Below are 21,962 nucleotides of genomic sequence, written 5' to 3' on the forward strand. Positions count from 1 at the left end.
GGAATTGTTTATGTCTACATTCACAGACAGAATTGTTTATGTCTACTATCACAGCAAGAATTGTTTATGTCTACTATCACAGACGGAATTGTTTGTGTCTACTATCGCAGACGGAATTGTTTATGTCTACTATCACAGCAAGAATTGTTGGTGTTTACTATCACACAGCAAGAATTGTTTATGTCTATTATCACAGACGGAATTGTTTATGTCTACTAGCACAGACAGAATTGTTTATGTCTACTATCACAGCAAGAATTGTTTATGTCTAATATCACAGCAAGAATTGTTTATGTCTACTATCACAGCAAGAATTGTTTATGTCTAATATCACAGCAAGAATTGTTTATGTCTACTATCACAGCAAGAATTGCTGTAACATTTTTACTTATTGCTGTATACTTATATTTCCTAGCAAAAGGTAGAATATTTCCATCAAGCTGGAATTGTGTATGTCTACTATCAAAGACAGAATTGTTTATGTCTATTATCATAGACGGAATTGTTTATGTCTACTATCACAGCACGAATTGTGTATGTCTACTATCAATGATCCATGGTGAAAGTTTATTGGAGGAAAAGTAGGGCATGTATGTTAACTAAATGATGACATCTTAATAATAAATGAAATGACTTCTGACATTATATGTAAAACAGACAAACATGCATCCTCCCAAGGATAAATTAATTTATAACAGCTACACAACTTTAAATCATTACAAACATACTAAAATAAATTAACATGGTTTGGTTTAGTCGCTTTTCTCTAACAGATAAATGTATTAGGAGTTATATTAATTTTACAATTAAAACTTGACAAAAAGATGTTTTGTTTAAGAAAATAACCATTAACCTAATATAAACTGATTGTGATAAACAGATATTTGATAGAGTAGAACAAGTAATAATACACAATTCTTTTTTTAACACTGAGTGTAGATTGAAATCCAAAAATGAAAATGATTTGAACTTTATAACAAATGAAAATGATAATTGACAGAATTAGTTATCTACTTAGATATATTGCAAATATTGTAGTGATCAATAACACATCGAAAGTAATGCAAAATAAAAAAAAAAAAAAACAATATCGCAATATCAACTCATCTCTGTTTCATGTGCACCATGATTCTGTAGTAAATGTTTATCAGGGCCTAGATCATGTTATTTTCGGCAACACATCCGAAAAATTATTAGAACCTCAACGTGTATAGTGATAATAAAGCAGACCTATTCATTTCAGCAAACTTAATCATTTTGAATTGAAGAGCTTGGTGAGATTTTTTTAAGGAAATGTTTACATTTTATAATAAGCATGGTATTTATATCTATAATTATTATCTTTGCAGTTCTGAATTGCTCTCAAGTTACATGAGTATTGCAACAATCATTGATTACATTGAACCAATAGTATTAGACAATTGTCCAATAACAGTAGATTTTTTGTCACTTATTAATGCACCTTTCTAGAGATTGAGTAACTGTGTCAGTTGAATTAGAACAACATCTTGCACATAGGTTTAAATGTCAGTTAGTATAAAATACATTGGTTAATTACCAAAAATAGGAAACCCGATACATGTTGAAATCAAGGCTCAGTGACTAAATGCAATTTATAATTTCGTTCGCCCCAGCACTTTCATTCGAATGTATAGTTGTACGTTTATTTCACAAATATGATTTGGTTTAGATTTGAAAATCTATAGTATACATTCCTAAAACACCAGTCAGTGTCAATGGCTTTAAACATTAAATACAATCACTTCTAAACAATTTCAAGTACGTATATGCAAATTTCATTTAATTACTTTTCGCTGTGGCTTATTTAATACAAACATTTAATTTATCAAAAATCTTGCGGTTTTTTTTATATCAAGACTGCAGAAATAAAGTACGTACATCGAAGGAAAGTTATGTTTGTTTGTAACGTATTTTGCTTTGACATTGTTGTATCTCTGCAAAAAAAAAGAAATTAAATGCATTTTGATAATGGTAATTCCAATAAAATGACAATAATATTTTGTTAACACATTTATTCTCTCCCCTTACAATGCGTATCATGGTTTATATTGTAGTTGTCTAGATTAAACGTGTTGTTATGAAGACAGTCCACAAATGTTTTATCACACATGCATACTCTTCCCTTACATGAATTGGGACTTTCTGAAAATATAACAAAGACATATTATAACACTGAATTATCAATTTACTTTATTGGAGGTCATGTGATATATAAAACAATAAAGATATAACCGTATATTCATGAACCAAACACACGACAAATAGGGCATATGTTAAACTATATAACATTGGTAGTAAATTTGAGAAATATGATGGTAATAATTATAATAATAATGAAACAAATATTCTTAACAACAACAAAGCATAAATGATAATTATCATAATTTAAGAACAAAATCAGATGATGACAATGATTGATCGCTGTGTGAATTAACTGTATAATCAAGTCCACACTGTCACATGTACCTCTTTTAAAGTCTTTGGTATGATCCGGTATGTGTTCAAACCAATGACTCCAACTATTTAGGTAAACACGTTACCACACCACCGAGGGAGTATAAACAATTCAGCATAGCCATGTTCCCAATCATGCATAGTGTTGAAGACCGTACTTTGACCTATAATTTTTTACATTTACAAATTGTGACTTGAATGAAGAGTTGTCTTATTGGCAATCACACCACATCTTCTTATATTTTTAGACATTCATCTAAATTCACATTTAAATTTTTTTTTTAGATGAAGCCTCTGTCAATGTGTTATATCTACATGTCAGCGTTGACAATATTTGCAATGTGAATTATTGAAGGAGAAACACATACATTTCTGTTTCTTATACATCATAAAACAAACCACAATTAGACTAATTTATTCATCGCAGTTCATGTAGTTTCGAAAATTGCAGTGTTACTATGCATGACATAGCATATTAACTCCTACAAATGTGAACAAGTGCAGATTATCGTAACGTACATGTCTATTGTACTTAGAAGGTAAAATACGGGGTGGGGATAATTTAACTTGAATGCTGAAGATTGTTTATATTTATTTATTACGTCAACGACTATTTTACTAGGAATTATACTATGCTGTGCATGATAATGACAATATTGAGGATATTTTGATAGAGTTATTTGTTTTGCCAAGTTTATTTAAAAGTCAAATGCTTCGCTATTATAATATATTCACATTTGCAAAATGTTGATTAATGTTAAGCCAATAGATTTTTTATTTACAATACTTTGTATGTGTTTTGACTTCTTAACATTTTTGTTAAGATCTTGATCAGAAAGAACTGTAACCAATTAAAAATGAAACGATTATCATTTCGAAAATATTTGGTTTACCTTGACAGTTAACTGTTTTGTTTTGGAGATCATACGCATAAGGCCAAGTTTTAGGATAACATGCGTCTACACGACCATAGCAATCATCGTGGTCTTTGCAACATCTGTAAAACAAAACGAAAATGAATGAGCAAACAAAGAGAAGAGACAAATGGCATAGAATAAGGAAAACAGAAATAACGAGCCTCGATTTAAACTTTCTTCAATGATCCAAGATATACACATACACGTTCATAATTAGAAGTAAATATTAACTAGACTCAGTGTGAAGTAAAATGAAAGATTGTCAATCTGTATTTCATTTTATATTTCTATTAATATATTTGAGATATAGTAAAGTGTTCAGAAATTTAGCATATATCATCATATCATCAACTAACATCAGTGATTAACGTCATTTTCGAACATTTATTGTATTTCAAAAAGTAAAATATCAACATTACCGAATTCCAAACGAATTCAAAAAATGGAACGTCTTTAATCAAATGGCAACATCAAAAGCTCAATCTCATCAAACGAATAGATAACAACATTCATGTTCATGACTTGAAACAAGCATTTTAATTTGTAGAACATAGTGAATTCAGCCTGGTTTTGTAGATTGCTACCCTTGTGTATGATAGTCGGCTAAGGTCATTTAAACTGACTTTATTTAAGGAGGATATCAGATGATCGCTGTTTAACGTTATAGGGCAAATTAAACGCAAATTCGGAACAGCAAACAACTGCCTCATGTAGCTCTTCTGAAGTCTTTGGTATGACTCACACTATCGACGTAAACACGCTACCATACTACGGAGGGAGTATAAATAATTCAGCATAGCTATATTCACAATCATGCATAGTGTGAACAAGTATACGTGTTTAAGACTGTACTTTGATCTATAATGGCGTTTTTATGACAGTCGGATACAATTCCTTTAAATTGACAATATCATGAAATAAAACCAACAGATATAATAAGTAAATTTAGGATTCAGCTGGCAATATTGTGTTATGGTGCTAATCACTATCAAAACTATCAATCAAAGAAATATTTAAACAAAGAAAAAGGAAAAAGGCTAATAGAAACCCTATGAACAAAATATATATAAAAAAATTAATGACAGAATACGAAAATGACAAATTTACATTTTCATTTATACATGTTATATGTGTGAAAAATACTTTGAATTTTCGAATAGGACCCTAATCAGAACTAAATATCGATAAAATTAACTACCTGTTGACAAATAATGGTTGTAAACTTAATTTGTTTAATTTGATATTTATAACGTATTCCGTTTGTCCACAATGTTGTGGTAATTGCATGCATTGTTATGTCTCGGCAACTGCAACTATCCTTTTATACGATTCTATTTTTTTTCATATTCGTCTAAATAAAAGACCACTTTACGACAAAGTGTCGGTTCAATCGGATAGCCTTATCATATTCTTTTTTTTGTATTTCTCTACAAATCCATCATCTGTATAATCAAACTAATTTAAGACTTGTGACGAGTATTGTATAATCATATAATTATCATATTGTATACGTTTAATTGATCAAACTGTTATTTTTAGAAGCATACTTACTGATCCACGCCATCTAGTGGTTTGCTTTCACCATACCATCCACAAAAGCAACCGTAGTCTAAAAGTGAAAAGGCTTCACCTGCTCCAAAATAATAGGTTAATTGATATGCAAAGTTCCATATCGCTCTCTTATGTCTTACCGTTCTGGCCTCTGAAACATAAACATGTGCAATAATGTATATAACTTAGACAACACCGAACATCGTAGTGTTTACAAATTATAAATTCATACTATTGTTTACCATGTTTACGTTTCCATTTGTTGTTTTGTTTGATCGAGTTTTAAGGGTTCGTGTTGCTTATTCTTTATGTTTCTATATTGTGTCATGTCATGTTTTATTTTTAGCCATGTGTTGTCAGTTTATTTACGATTTATTAGTGTGACTGTCACTCTGGTATCTTTCGTCCGCCTTTTAAGGATATAGAAGACGATGGTTCAGATGAACCAAGTCAGTTAAAACAACAATTTCAACATTGCAAAGTCAACATTCGCTTTAGAGAGTTTCAAGTTTGATGACAAGTTTGCCATTACGAACAATGCGTTTATGTCTTACCGTATACGTACCCTTGTTTCTTTAATGTTTTCATATTAACTAAATCGTGCAAAATTCTCTATGGTACCTTATCATTCCTGAAAATCTAACTTATTTTAACCACCAATTACGTTGCTAAAAACAATAGTGCATAGAGGACGGCAAAAAGACAATAATTGATTGTTTTCAACCCCCAGTTTACTTACCTCCTATATACATGTACATTATTATACACAATAAGCATGCCGCAATATTCTGAAATAAACACAAATATGTATGTAATGGTTATGTGCAAATCAAGTGACAAATCTATCAAGAAATTAGAAGAAAATAAATTGATTTGTGTATCTATAGAGGATCTTTTTACAGTTTGTAATAGTATGTCAACTTTGATTGAAACTCAATATGATTACAGGGGTCCTTGGTGGCCAAGTGGTCTAAGTACTACTGCAATATCTAGCCAGTAAACACTCAGGTTGTGGGATCGAACACCGTTCGTGCGGTTGCACTCAACTCCACTCTTATTTGACTAGGATGTCAGTTTTCTTATCGAAGGGTGGTGATTTTCTCCGACTCTGTCGTCTACCACCTTTTAAAACTGACTGCTGTGAAATAGCCGAAAAGTGGCGCGTGAAAGTGGCATTAAATCACCAACAGTAAATTAATCAATCAGTATGATGTAAGTCTTAAAATTCAGCAAAATTTGGTGACTATGTGTAATGCATCTATCCAATCAAAGTTAAGTAAACAATACAACGAGTACAGTTATATCTGCCTCATATTTTGACTGCCATGTAGAAACTGACATTAAATGTCAATTAAAAACAATACTTTCAGGCAATAGGTATGATTCCATTTTCCCAATTGCGAACTTTTTATTTTTGTGTAGAAACATTTCAGCAGCGCATGCATGCGAAGTTTATATCTTCCATTTGATATTATATTACCAAGCTTCAATTTCTTATCATGATTTACTAAAAAGCTTGATAGAGAGTTGCTGCTCCCAAGGAAGTTGTTTAACGAAGAGATCTAAGTTGATAAGTTAAAAGTATTTCCAAATTACTCGAATGTTAACTTATTACATCTACCGGGTTTGTACTAACATTACCAAGACTGCGGGTTCTAAATGTGCAGCAGAATTGTTTACTCTTCCGGAGCACCTGTAATCACTCCCAGTTTTGACGGGGTTCTTTTTTTCATTTTTTTTTCTATGTTGTGTGTTGTCTATTTTTGTCGTCAATTCGTCTTTTTTTAGTTATTGGGTTGTCAGTTTATTGCCCACTCATGAGTTTCAATTTGTTATTGTTCGCCTCTCTTTTTTATACGTCTGCATGGTGTCTCCTTTCAAACATGAAGGACACTTTGAGATGATTAAAAAACACAATAATAAATCAAAAGTCTTTGGTGCCTTATAACAAACATATGCATGCAAGAGAATTGATCGTTCTTTACAAATGGGCTTACCTGAAATTCATTTATTTCAAAAATCGCAGTGATTGCCCCATAAAAACCGTCTGTGAATCATAATTTTGGTAGTTGTTTTTTTTTTTGGTACGCTAAACGGTATTCAGTAAAACTCATACCTGTTAGTTTTCTAAACATACCTTTCATTTTTCTATCAGTAATTTCAAATAAAAGAAATTCTATGAATATCCTTTGGGAATTATTTTTTTGTTGTCCAGATAAAGCAAAATATCCATCCACCGAAAGTTGAATGTTAAAATGACATAACCACTAAATATTCTGTTCATCTGATATGTTTAAATATATTTCAGTTACAACATCCACACTGCATATTTCGATAAATGTACTCATCATACATATCAGTGTTGTAGTGTTGACGCAAAATGTGCGTTCCGTCTACAGAAGACTGGTAACTGACGCTCGATCCAAAAAGTAAAACAAAACCAATATATTAAGAAGTTACTTACACACAAAAGCTGCATAATTAGATTTTCTTACTGAATGGTGATTACAACAAGAATTGCAATATATTAACAAATTAAACGGTCGTCCGGGTCTACAGCACTACATTTCGCTACGTAAGAATAATTAGAACAGCAATGCCGACATATTGCTAGGGATAATCAAGTCATTGTACTATCGTTTAAGACTGAAATGTGTATATACTGACTTCTACTGACGTTATACGTGTATATAGATCAAACTAGTGACCTCATTTGCATTAAATCTACAATATACATGTTTGTTAGAATGACAGAGGATGACATTAAAATATACGATGTATGTAATAGGTAAACGTTTCGATTATATGATCTGTTCTGTCTATTTGTTAGAGACATATAAGGTAAAATGTATGTAATTTATTTATAATCCGACGACGAAATAACTGTAGAATACAATGATATTGTAATATATTATATAAATATAAGTACGTTGTCGTACATGTACTTGACAGGAAGTTGTGAACGTATTTAGTATATCGGCATCAATAAAAAAAGAATACACTTATTTCTTAGACAGTTAGAGACAACTAATGTTTTTAAAGAATACATAATATAATAACATAAATGTGAAAAAGTATTATTGTGAGCTGTGAACATAAAGTAATTCGTGCATTTTTCTGAGTTGGTTTTGCAACATTTTAATAAATAATACTTTAATTTTTCCTTTGGCCTGTAATGGTTTACTTTTTACACATTGTGACTTGGATTGAGAGTTTTCTCATTGATACTCATACCACGTCTGTGTATCTCTATTTATGTTGTGTTTGCATTCGTTGAAAGTCACCATCCTATAAATTAACGACTATTGGTTATATTTAGAATCTCAAACTTGAATGCAATGTTACCTTCAATCTACTATTTTAATATTACGTTTGTATGCAATATGTTCTATGTTTCAATTCCGACAAGTCTTACGAGGCTTCCTTAAACAGGTTCAGCATTTCCCGTTCACACATAGGTATTTGATTTAATATTAAATCTTTAATACAATTAATTGTAAGCTCGTTCTTATAATTCGTTGTGATATGATTACCAATAAGTCAACTATTCAAAGTTCAAATAAATTGTATGCAAGCAATTATAGGCAGCCGTACGACCTTTAACAATGAGAAAAAAACCCACATATTATATAGTCCAGTCAATCTAGCACAAATTTGACCCCAACCTGAAAGTAATTGCATTAGAAGATTTTTAAGTTTTAATCTTTAGCATTATACCCCAAATATACACAGAAAAAAGTCACATAAAATCTTATTTGACGAAGAATATAAAAATCACCATTTACAATTCCTATGGAGATTAGCATTGAAAAGAGAGATAACGCTTGTAAAAAAGGCATAAATATCAATAAAAATTGATACAAAATTATAACTTTACCGCTGCTATTCATCAGAATGTATTGATTCTTGATTTTTTAGCAGTCTTTAGGGTATAAAAAAACTCTAAAGGTGTTTTCATATCTTTTATCAACCTATAATCTAGATTTCGTAATTAATTAGTTGACCACTTATCGAATTTTTCAACATGTCAAGGTAAAGAATCTCAAATTTAATAAAAATAATTAAGTATGTATTATTTTTTTGTGGTTTAAAGTTTCTTCAGAAGAGTTAGATGCTACAATATATAATCAATGATAATATACAGATATAAACAATAACCAAATTTTCACAATAATTTTCAAAATGATTACAAAGCTTCAAATTTGCAATTTCTTTAATGACAAATGCATAAAAAAAAATAAAACTACCTATAACACTTCGGTTTTGTACCTTTCATGAGCAGAAAATTATATAATTAATCAAATATCAACTAATAACACCATCAAAGTCTCATACTTTACATAAGTTTTAAGAAAATCAACCAAAAACTGACCAAAAAAGTTTCATAATTGTGGAGTTATCTCCCCTTCCAATGTTAATTTCCATAGGAAATTAAAAATGCTGATTTTAAGTTTTCCTCAAGTTAGATTTTATGGGTCTTTTTTTTCTGTATGTATTAAGGACATAATGCTATAGATTAGAACTCAATTATTTTCTGTTGCAATTAGTTTGAGGTTAAATGTTAGTTTGACTGGACTACGAGGCTCCCTTAAACAGGTTCATTATTTCCCTTTTACACATTATTTGATTTAATATTAAATTTTTAATAAAATTGTAAGTTAGTTTTTATAATTCGTTGTGATATGATTACCAATAAGACAACTATTCAAAGTTCAAATAAAGTGTATAAAAGCAATTATAGGCAGCCGTACGACCTTTAACAACGAGAAAAATCCACACAGTATAGTCTGCTATAAAAGGCCTATACATAAGATTTATGAAACTTCCATTGATAAAATTAACGGACAAATATAAAAAAGAATATGTGGTATGATAGCCAATGACACAACTATCCACAAAAGACCAAAATGACACAGACATTAACAACTATAGGTCACTGTACGGCCTTCAACAATGAGCAAATCCCATACCGCATAGTCAGCTATAAAATATAATGTATAACAAAAAAATACGAAAAAAATGTATGACACAAATGAATCAACAACAACCACTGAACTAGAGGCTCCTGACTTGGGATTGCCGTATACATAATGTTTGGCGGTTAAACACTTTTGTGATAGTTATACCATCCCCTAGCCTTTGACAGGGGTGTTACAGTACAACATAACAACAAACTATCAAAATAAGTTAAAAATGGTTAATTTCATCAAATTGATACATCCGAAAACTTAAAGAAAAGAAAAAAACACAAACCGGACGTTGCAGTGTTATTTACATCCCTAAAAACAAAAGAAACGATTACAGAATGATATAAGAGTACTTGCAATCTCTGACAGCTAGTTCAAACCAAAAAACAACTAATAAATAAATTATTTATCTAAGACTTATATATCAATTATGATATAAAGAGTAAGTGCTAAAGAGTAATGATGAACGAAGCCATTGGAGATTTTTCATGATGCGCAAATTTTACCAAACATTGTAGGCGAGAATAGTACATCAAATGTCTTTATATAGTGCTCCAAACTATTATGTGTAGCTTTTCCAATTAAGTGTCAGCTCGTCTAATATAAACATTACAGCTGGTAACAACGTTCTATTGGCTATTCTTTATCACAAGTGTATAGTGATTCTTCTGGAATCTTCTATCAAAAACATACCAGACATCCAGGAAGAAAATTGAATCAATATCCAAAGTTGTAAGGATTATAACATCAATATAATTCTTGTTCGATATGTCCCTACACATTAGCACAGAGTTGTATATCAAGAACCAAACAAAGAATACGCAAAAGGCATACTCATGACTAAATAACAACAAGGATTTAACAGTGTCAATCAGACAACTATCCATATAGTACAAGGAACAAAGGTGTGAATAAATCAAAGTCACTGCGATATCTTCAGCGATTACAAAAAACTGTGTCGTAAAGATACCCATAAAAGTCCATGAGACGCCAAAAATTAAATTAAATTTTAAAAAGAGCAAACAGTCTGAATTAATTTACATCAATAGGCGAAAATCAAGTCTAATCCAATCAAATACAACGACAGCCGTCGGATTACAAGCTCCTGGCTGACTTAAAAATGTGACGCCGTTGTGTTACACATGTGTGCTGCTTACTTCTACGTAATTTGGTTTCAGTTTTTGGAAAAAAAATGTCTGAGACTTATAAAAAATAAAATCACAAAAATACTGAACTCCGAGGAATATTCAATAGGAAAGTGTCTAAACATATGGTAAAACCAATTAACAAAACACATAAAAAAGAATGGACAACAACTGTCATATTTCTGACTTGGTACACGCATTTTCAAATGTAGAAAATGGTGGATAAATTTATCACATGTTCTCATTCTTCATTATGACGGTTAACCTTCCTCTTACCTAAGAAAGTTGTGTACAACAAAGTTCAAAATTGTCTTTCAAAATCTCAACATTTTCTAAAATATATTTCATGTGTTTGGCTTCCTGGTCTCAGCCAATCAAAACATATATGCAACAATCAAATGGACACATATCAAAGTTAACACTTCTGTTGTCCTTAATGCATTTAAGAATCATAAGTTTTGTCCGTAATTCAATGCAACGTTAAAATACTTATATAAGAAAACTAACTGAGAGTGTATGTTATATGTTCCACATTTATTATCTCCCATGGCAATGTTCATCTTGGTCTACGTCATGATTGTCCGGATTAAACGTGTTGTTATGAAGACAGTCCACAAAAACTTTGTCACACAAACATATTCTCCCCTTACAGGAACTGGCACGATCTGGAAAGAAAAAACATATCATAAAACTAAGTAGATATAGGAAGAAGTGCTGCCAATGAGACAACTGTCCATCCAAGTCATAATTATAAAAGTGATATATATCATAGGTCAAGGTACGTTTTTCAACACGGAGCTTTGGCTCATACCGAACAGTAGGCTACAAAAAAAAAGTAAAAACACAAAAATACCGAACTCCGAGGAAAAAGACCACAAAAGATTTACTAGTGTTAAACCATTCAAACGGAAAAACCAACGGTCTAATCTTTATAACAAGAGGCTCTCAAGAGCCTGAATCGCTCACCTGGTAAACAATGCCTTATTGAACATATTGAACCATGCCAGGCAAACATGTACAGCTAACAATTCTTCAATATTACAAATATATATGACTTACTGTTTATAAATAAAGAAAATGAGACCAAAACACAAACACTTAAAACTTAGCAATGGACTGTGAAAATGAGGTCAAGTTCAAATAAAACCTGCGTAACCGACATATAGATCATAAAATATTTTCATACACCAAATATAGTTGACCTAATGCATTAAGTATTAAAAAAATAGACCAAAATAGAAAATAAAACACAAACTTTATTTTATACACCCTACTGATCATTCAGTTGAAGTTTGGTTGAATTTGGTTGAGTAGTTTTAGAGGAGAAGATTTTTTAAAGTTAGCAAATATGATGAACAAATTGTGAAAAAATTGTCATTAAAGGACAATAACCCCTTAAGGGGTCAATTGACAATTTTGGTCATATTTAACTTATTTGTAGATCTTACTTTGCTGATCATTTTTGCTGTTTACAGTTTATCTTTATCTATAATGATATTCAAGATAATGACCAAAAACTGCAAAATTTCCTTAAAATTACCAATTAAGTGGCAGCAACCCAACAATGGTTTGTTTGATTCGTCTGAAAATTTCAGGGCTGATAGATCTTGACCTAATAAACATTTTTACCCCTGTCAGATTTGCTCTAAATGCTTTCGTTTTTGAGATATAAGCCAAAAACTGCATTTGACCCCTATGTTCTATTTAAAGTAAGGGCGGCCATGTTTTTTGACGGATCAAAAATCGAAGCACACACTTTGTGCATGATAATCTAAGGAACTATCATGCTAAGTTTCATCCATATCCATTCAGTAGTTTCAGAGGAGAAGATTTTTTAAAGTTAGCAAATATGATGAACAAATTGTGAAAAATTGTCATTAAAGGAAATTTACCCCTTAAGGGGTCAATTGACAATTTTGGTCATATTAACCTATTTGTAGATCTTACTTTGCTGATCATTTTTGCTGTTTACAGTTTATCTTCATCTATAATAATATTCAAGATAATGACCAAAAACTGCAAAATTTCCTTAAAATTACCAATTAAGTGGCAGCAACCCAACAATGATTTGTTTGATTCATCTGAAAATTTCTCGGCTGATAGATTTTGACCTTATAAACATTTTTATCCCACGTCAGATTTGCTCTAAATGCTTCCGTTTTTGAGATATAAGCCAAAAACTGCATTTGACCCCTTTGTTTTATTTTAAGTAACGGCGGCCATGTTTTTTGACGGATCAAAAATCGAAGCACACACTTTGTGCAGGATAATCTAAGGAACAATCATTTTAAGTTTCATTCAAATCCATTCAGTAGTTTCAGAGGAGAAGATGTTTGAAAAATTGTTAACGACGACGACGAGGCCAGGTGAGCTAAAAACGAGAAACGAGAAATACTTATGAACCACATAAATAGACGACATCTACACATATGTATCCCTTTGAGAAAGAGGTAATGCCATAATTATGCTGATTATTAGTATCATTAATTAGCATTATTGTTATTAATTATTATTGGTATTTTGTAATCATTATAAGTAAGTGAGTAACTTAAGTGAGTAAATAAGTAAGTAGGTAAGTAAGTAAATAAGTAAGTCAGTGAAACTTTATTTTGACTCGGCATATTGACAAATTACTATAAGCACAAGCTCTCATGAGCTTTTCACCGAGTATAAAAATATATGCAATAACAAATAAAACAAGACATGCAGCATGTATGCAAATAATAAAAAGCTGTACAAAAGTCAATTTTGGCATATACATGCATTTTGCTATATACTAAAATATATATATCATGAGTGTATATGAAGTACTAATCTTAAAAATTTGCAGTTTTAGTATTATTTTGTTTTTTAGCATTGTTGTTATTACTATTATTATATTAACTTTTTTTTAATTATTATCATTTATATCATTATTATAATAGCAACATAGATATTAAAAATAAAAATTTAAAATTTACTTTGACAATTAACTGTTCCGTTTTTAAGTTCATATGCGTATGGCCAAAGTTTAGGCCAGCATTCGTCCACGCGATCATAGCAATCATCGTGGTCTTTGCAACATCTGTAAAATAAAGAAAGTTTTCAAAGCGGGTACATTCAAATTAATGGTTGATAGATAGAAAAAAAATATATACAAAACTAGAATACACAAAACGGTCTGTACCTAAACTCATATTTAAAATAGACATGTCAAGTGAAAACATTGGTTATCAATGTTGCTTCCTAACTTATTTTATACTTGATCAGTTATAAACCGAAGCAATTAAAAGAACACAAATGTGTTATCCCGCCAAACGTCAATATGCATTTCCCAAGTTAAGAACAAAGCAAGTGTTTGTCTTAAGTATCAGAACTGTTGTTCTTTTAAACAAAATGCTATATTGTTAAAACAGTCATTTTGGCACTTATCTTTTGTTGCCGACTGTCTTTTGACTCCTAGATATTCTTTCTGTGTTTTTGTGTTTTTATAGTTTTGATGGATTGCTGTCTAAATAGCACATATCAAATACTTCCTTTAGTCTATTGATATTTGGTTCATAAACTTTCTGTATGATTTTAGTATTTCAATGGACACTATAAAGCTAGTTGTATTCCTACTTTTCAGTAAGTTTAAACATTCTTCAATTGTTTTCATTTAACTTAGGAGTGTATTTTGTTGTATCTTTTAAAAGCAGTTTTAAAATTGGAATGTTTAAGTGCTTACCATATTGACATATTAAATAGTCATGTTATTGTTTAAGAGTGTATTTTTATATCTTTTTGTTTTTACGTCGTTAAGTTGGTGAAACATTGGCGTAGAAACAACAAGTCCTTTTACCAATAAGATCAACCGTGGTAGTACATACTTACTGGTCTACTCCGTCAACTGGTGTACCACTACCATGCCATCCACAAAAACATCCATAGTCTAGAAGTGCAGTGGCTCGGACCACTCCGAAATAATAGGTTAATTGATATCCAAGGTTCCAAAGAGCTCTCTTATTTCTTACGCTTCTCGTCTCTGTAACACAAAATTTAATATGAATAAAAGGTCAGCGACCATGAAATTTGACACAGTACTCGTAGTGTAGAATGTGTACTTGAAACGACAAATCAAGTATTTTCATTGGTTAAACTTAGAGTTAAATAGAACATATATATTTCAAGTTTTTATGCAAGAAATTTCAGGATTGTGCATAAAATCACAAACATATGTATTGAAATTAAAATTGTACATACGATAGGTTTTTCCTCTTTTCCGTGGAAAGACCTATTGATTTTGTTCTGATTGTTGTTAGGTCTTTTTCCCTTTTACTAAGAAAGTCCTATTGATTTTGTTCCGATCATTATTTTTTTGTTCCAACTTATTTATTTATTGCCTGTAAATTTTGTTTCGCAAGATGTCGGTTAGATAGAACGCATATGTTATCGACAGTTTATACGCTTATAAATTTGATCCTGTTAAACCTAACTAATTTCTGTGTTAGATTTATCTCCGCAAACACTAATTTTCGTGTGTGTGCATCTCCTATGCAACCGTTAAAGATTATGACAAAATTATTTCATAAATTTGCTCGTTATATTCTTAGGATCTAAAAAATAGTTTTGACAAAAGTGGTCCGGAGTCTCAATATCAGAGTTATTTTCCCTTCTGTACATAAAATAAGTGAAAAGTTAGTGTAACTGGTAAACCATAAATTATAGGTGTAATACCACCAGATCATGGTACGTCACATCCGGTTGTATACGAATGTAGGTCGAAAAAAGTATTCCCTTGAATTTGACAGTTGTAGGTAATTAATCCTACATTATATTGCAGTAAAACCATTTCTGTGTCATAAACATATGTCTTGGGTATTTCAAAACAGCATTATTTTTTATTTGGGATTTCTATAGAAATCTTTGTAATCTTGAGGTTACATGATGACTAAACCTTGTACACAGATAAAATAAGTGGAGAAATTTGATGGGTTAACTTCCAATGATGGTTATTTTCTTATATGCAATGAAATGTTATGTGAATTTTTTTCTATAGAACTGGACAGGATAAAAATTTACTCATGCAAAGTATTTCTTTATTTGAAACAAGGATAAATTCTGAACATTTTTTTGAAAAGTGCAAATTTAACAAGACTAATAGGGGAAAATCATTGGTGGTATCACACCTCTTATGGGAAGCTGTACATGCACCCGTGACCTTGTGAGTAATCTCATGTGTTAACATTTCTTGCTATATAAGTGAAATAGTTCAAAAAATGAAATATTCTGAGTGGATTGAGTCTTCAAAACACATTTTATGAGAAAATTGTCTTGAAATAGGACTCTACCATGAATATTCATTTGACAGAACAAGCCATACTAAAGGAAAGAAGGGGGCTTTTTCTCCTTATTTCTTCTTATCTGCTATGATAGAACATTTTCCTAGGAAATACTTCAATAAATATATAGCTATAAGTAGATGAAATTATTTTTAATGCCGTAACGACAAATTATTTACTTAAAGAGAAGCCTTGTATGTCCCTCTTTGAAACGCGGCGTAAATTTGATTTTTAAGTAAGTAAGGACTTATTGAAATCTCCTTGGAGACAGTAAACTTTTATATGGACTGTTCGTTCTGCTAAAATGCTTCAATTACTCATTTCTTATAACATTTCTACCATAACTGAGTGAAAGTTACCCCATTATTTTTATTTATTGGCCTGTAAAGTTGAACTCTTGAGGAAATGAGAGGTATAAATTGACCAAAAGAGACCTTATAAGGAAAACAAAAAGGTCCATTAGTGGTATTTATCTTCCTTCAATCATCTTGTGTATTATATTCAACTGTTTGTAGGCAGATAAGATAGATATTTGATCATTTTGACCTAATAGAAATGCTTAAAATAACCAATATTACAAAGGGAAAAAGTTACATTCAGTTTATTCAACAAAAATGTCTTCTTTAGGTGTAATACCACCAAATCATGGTACGTCACATCCGGTTGTATACGAGAGTAGGTCGAAAAAAATATTCCCTTGAATTTGACAGTTGTAGGTAATTAATCCTACATTTTATTGCAGTAAAACCATTTCTGTGTCATAAACATATGTCTTGGGTATTTCAAATCACCATTATTTTTTATTTGGGATTTCTATAGAAAATTTTGTAATCTTGAGGTTACATGGTGACTAAACCTTGTACACAGATAAAATAAGTGGAGAAATTTGATTGGTTAACTTCCAATGATGGTTATTTTCTTATATGCAATGAAATGTTATGTGAATTTTTTCTATAGAACTGGACAGGATAAAACTTTGCTCATGCCAAGTATATCTTTATTTGAACTCATTTCCTTTACATAGAAGCGACTAAGGGTCATTTGATTTTAGGCCTTTCTTTAATATGAGGCAGGCATTACCTGTAAATGGGGACGAAGTCTGTATGAATTATTTTTTTGTAACTTTTTAAAAATATTTGTTAAAAAAAAGAAACGGAAATACCGGAACGTTTCCGATTTTGGTTCTATTGTTAGGGATTTTAGTTGTGACGTTATTTAAATTATGACGTCATATGCAATGTAAACAAAGAAACGCTATCATCAGGTAACGTTTCTTCATATAAAGGAATTATTAAAAATGAAATTGGTATTGCGCGTTCCTTCCTATTTTATACTAGACTGATAAATATATATTTTACTCAAAGTTTCATGCAAACGAGACCGGAAAAAGGAAGTACATTGTACATTTCTGCGCAGGTCCGGGATTTCAAAACACGACAAAAAAAAATTTGAACGATTTTGAGTTCATTAGTATACAATGAAAAATTCGGGAAATTTTCCCGAATTTTTTTTTTTTATTGAATTTTCTACTGTTATTGGGGACTTCGTCCCCATATAACCTTGAAATAAGGTAAAGGTCAAAAATAAATTTGGCGTTCTAGATTTTGACTTTTGCTGTAAATTCTTATATAAACATGATACACTGACACCGTTTAACCGAATACTTATCTTTGTAAGAGTAATCTCCCCATCACTGTTTTTCTTATGCTTATATATATATATATATATATATAAGCTCTATATGAGAGTTATTTCAAATTATGTATTTGTAATAAGTGATATGTATTTGTAACTGGTAAACCATAATTCTAATGCAAAAAATGTTTGTAACGTTCATGTTGATTAGATAACGTCACTTGTTTACAAGGCATCAATTGACAATTGACAATTGATGCTATGGGGAGTACGCGCAGGCGCAGACTGCATATGACAGATTTTAAAAACACATTTTAACGTTGTTTTCTGTCAGTTTAATTAGAATGGAGATAACAATATTGTATTTTAGTTTCCGACGGCATCAATTGGGGATTTGATGGTTGCAAATACGCTTAGTGTTTCCGTTAGTGCGTCGCCAGTAAACTTGATTTGCGACCATCTAATCCCCAAGTGATGCCGTCGGAGCTCAAAAAAATAATACAGTTATATCGTAAGTGATACAGTCCTACGGTCTTTTGTTTTGAAGTTCTTGTTCCAAAAAAAAATAAGGTCAAGGTCAATTGTGATGGTCTTATTGAAAATTTTGATTTTGGTTTATTTTCTCTTCCTTTGAAAACCCGGTTAAGATAAACATAATATAATTATACTCAATTGTTTGTTACGACATGTCTGTTACCGAAAGTAACCAATTATTTCCTTTATTTCAAACAAAAAATGTATAGAAACCATATATTTTTTATCACTACTATAAGATATCATTTGACACTGTAAATGAGATACAATTCCAGATTTGGAAATTTCCATAGCAAATATATCATTTCGGGTGTAAAGACTGTCAATATTTTTTTTTCGCCACTTTTTTTTACTTTTTGCGAGAAGATTTTGTTTCGTAAGGTATTGACACTTTTCTTTGTAAAAGTAATCTACCCAATCACTGTTTTCTTTGTTATTGCTACTCCTTCGTAAACGTAAAAGAACCGACACATTTATTTTTCAAAATTGCTCGTTATATCCTCAGGTTGTCTGGAGACTTCGTGTGAGAGTTATTACCCCTTATGCATAATAATTAAAGATACATATTTGAATCTTGTACAACATAAATGATTAAGACCTAAAGTCTATAATTTGAGGCTCAGGTTCTACCAAGAAGAACAGGAGGTCAAGGTTGAAGGTCAGAGTAATGTTTTGAATTTTAATTTTGGCTTATGATATTGATTTGAGGTCCTTGTTTTTTTACTTTGAAATTTAGGTCAAGATCAAAGGTAAATTTGACGTTCTATATTTTGACGTCTGTTATAAATTCATATTATACATGTATGTGTTTGGTTTTTTTTTTTTGCATTAGGTTGGTAGATAAATGACCATTAAAAGAGACCTGTACAGGACCTTTTGTAAACCGATAGAAGCCGTTTTATGATAACGGATATGATATTTTGTAAACCGGAAGTGGCAATTTATCTAACTTATTCCGCGAAAAAGTATAAAGAAACCATCTATGTTTGTAATCTGTATGACTGAAGCTATCATAGAGACCGAAAGTGACATTTCTTAATTGGAAGTAGCAAATTGCCCTCCTCATTTCAGACAATATCATAAAGAGATCATGTATTATTTTTTTATATCAGTTGAAAGGAATCAGATTTAACCGATGGTTTCCCGTTTGAAAGGCTTTACAATAGTAATATTTTGGGCCCTTATAGTTTGTTGTTCGATGCGAGACAAAGCTCCGTGTTGAAGGCAGTACATTGACCTATAATGGTTTACTTTTATAAATTGTTACTTCGATGGAGAGTTGTCTAATTCTTACTCATACCACGTCTTCCTATATCTAATTGGATACCAAAAGTAACTTTGGGTAAACCACAGGAAGCTTCTTATTAATTATTTAGAAATGAAATGTGGAAAGAACTTCTGAATAATTGGTTTTTAATTCTTATTAAGTTTTATACTTTCGGTGCTTTTTATTTTTACTTTTATTTCTTTTTATGTCAGGTATTTGATATTTGTTTACAAAAGCTCTTAATGAAATCTAAAGAAGAACAGAAAACGGATAAAAAAATATGTGATCAGTGTATACAATAAGGTCAACATTAAGGAGTGGCTGATATTTAAAGATTAGTTGTTGATATTTGAGCCATGACAAAAAAATGGAAATATTTGAATTGTCTTGTTTTAGAAGAATTTACTAATCTGTTTGGAATTCAATGGCGACTAAAGATTATTTACAATCTGTTGCTTACGTACCCACTTTATCAAAATCAATAAACAAGATGATGCACAACAAACATGCAGCAATATTCTGAAAAAAAAATACGTTTAATAAAAATCATTAAAATAATCATTATTTTTATTCATTTTTTAAACAACTTATCAATGTACAGGAAACTCGATTTATACCATGCATATCATGTGACAAGTCTTATTTTTAACTTACAAATTGTAGTTCAAATTTCCAAGCTTTCATCTCTGTTGTCTGTTTGCAGTCTCTTGTATTTATGTTTGATGTGTTTGATGTATTCTTGATTTGAATATGCATGACATATTTGCATCTGGACGTTAAGGAAGCTGGCTTGTCATGTTTTGGATTTTTGTCAGATTTTCGGAATCCTCTGGTTTTATCCATTTGAATGCCTTGAAAAAATTTGCCCGGTGACCCCCATTTTTCTTTTTGAAAATCTTTTACATGGATAATGATAAGCCATCTGTAAAAGTCTTATAAAAATTTAATTACTTTTTAACAGCTTTTGAGAAATTCAACTTGTCAGTGATAACGCTATGAAAAGTCAAGAGAAAATTTTTTTCCCGCCAAAATTTCAATAGCTCATATCTCGAAAACAAGCACGGTGACCTATATATATATTTTTTTGCTCTTTGGATTCCTTTATCAATTCCCTATCAATATAAACTAGTGATTTGAAAAGTTAATTACTTTGAAACTGAGAAGCGAACTCCATTAAACGCGGCAATATACATATAGCCATTGTTTAACATGTAAAATACTTTGTAATGCTTCTTTCTAGTGTAAAATTGTGTTTATTCTCCGTTTATCAGTAAAATGTAATTGGTAAATTGTATACACATACGTGGACATACATGGAAGAAGGTAAAAATTACATGGTATACATTTGATAACGGTATTGATAGTAAGGTCTGTTTATAAATTTCGAATTAAAAATCTTAGAATTTTCTAAAACTGAGGAGTTTCGTATCCAGGATTAGATAATCTTAGCCGTATTTGGCACAACTTTTTTTTGAATTTTGGGTCCTCAATGCTTTTTAACTTTGTATTTATTTGGCTTTATAACTATTTTTATAATAGCGTCATTGATGAGTCTCATGTAGAAGAAACGCGCGTCTGACGTATTAAATCATAATTCTGGAACCTTTGATAACAATTAATAGTACTCAGTATAATATGTATATTACTAAATCTCCTTTCTTTACTTTCTGTATAAGGCTATACAGTGAAAAATTTACCGAACCGTACTTTGGTGTATTTATCAATTTTCAAGCATAGAGTTGCTGTTCCTATTAGAAAATATCAAGAAGTCAACAGTTATAATCAATTTATATCGAAACGAATTTCCTTTAAAGAGGCAGTGTATTTCCATCACGTATTCTTTTGGCACTCATTTATTGTTGGTTAATATTTAGTTTGTTTATGATGATTACTGTATTTACAGTGGCGTAAGGGACATGCAACTGTATGTTCATTGGTGTAAGGGACATGTATATGTATATGTAACCACAGATTGTCAAAAGCAGAAATCACGGAAAGTAGCAAATTCCATCCAATTTAGATATATATTATTAAACGAACACCTGCTTTAAAAAAATAGCATTAATTACAATGTGAAATTCAACAAACTCTCCGCAGTCAGGGTATGAAAGGTTTGTTTGTTTTTTTGTTTTTTTTTTTTTTTTGCTGTTTTGGCCTAATACATTTCTTAA

General features: G+C 30.8%; 1 long non-coding RNA gene across 3 annotated transcripts; it reads right to left on the reverse strand.

Annotated features, from left to right (window-relative positions):
• Positions 1-2,018: 2,018 nt before the first annotated feature.
• On the reverse strand, positions 2,019-7,622 carry LOC143081919 (uncharacterized). 3 transcript variants are annotated; one of them, XR_012980156.1, is made up of 5 exons: positions 7,408-7,622; positions 5,683-5,731; positions 4,944-5,094; positions 3,369-3,472; positions 2,019-2,163 (listed from the first exon to the last, which is right to left on the reverse strand). It is a non-coding gene; the product is annotated as an uncharacterized LOC143081919 (long non-coding RNA). The 3 variants fall into 3 exon arrangements; XR_012980155.1 differs by having other exon boundaries at positions 7,081-7,622; XR_012980157.1 differs by lacking the exon at positions 5,683-5,731 and having other exon boundaries at positions 7,081-7,619.
• Between the last annotated feature and the right edge of the window lie 14,340 nt (positions 7,623-21,962).

Source organism: Mytilus galloprovincialis, chromosome 7, assembly GCF_965363235.1.
Source record: "Mytilus galloprovincialis chromosome 7, xbMytGall1.hap1.1, whole genome shotgun sequence".
Classification (NCBI taxonomy): domain Eukaryota; kingdom Metazoa; phylum Mollusca; class Bivalvia; order Mytilida; family Mytilidae; genus Mytilus; species Mytilus galloprovincialis.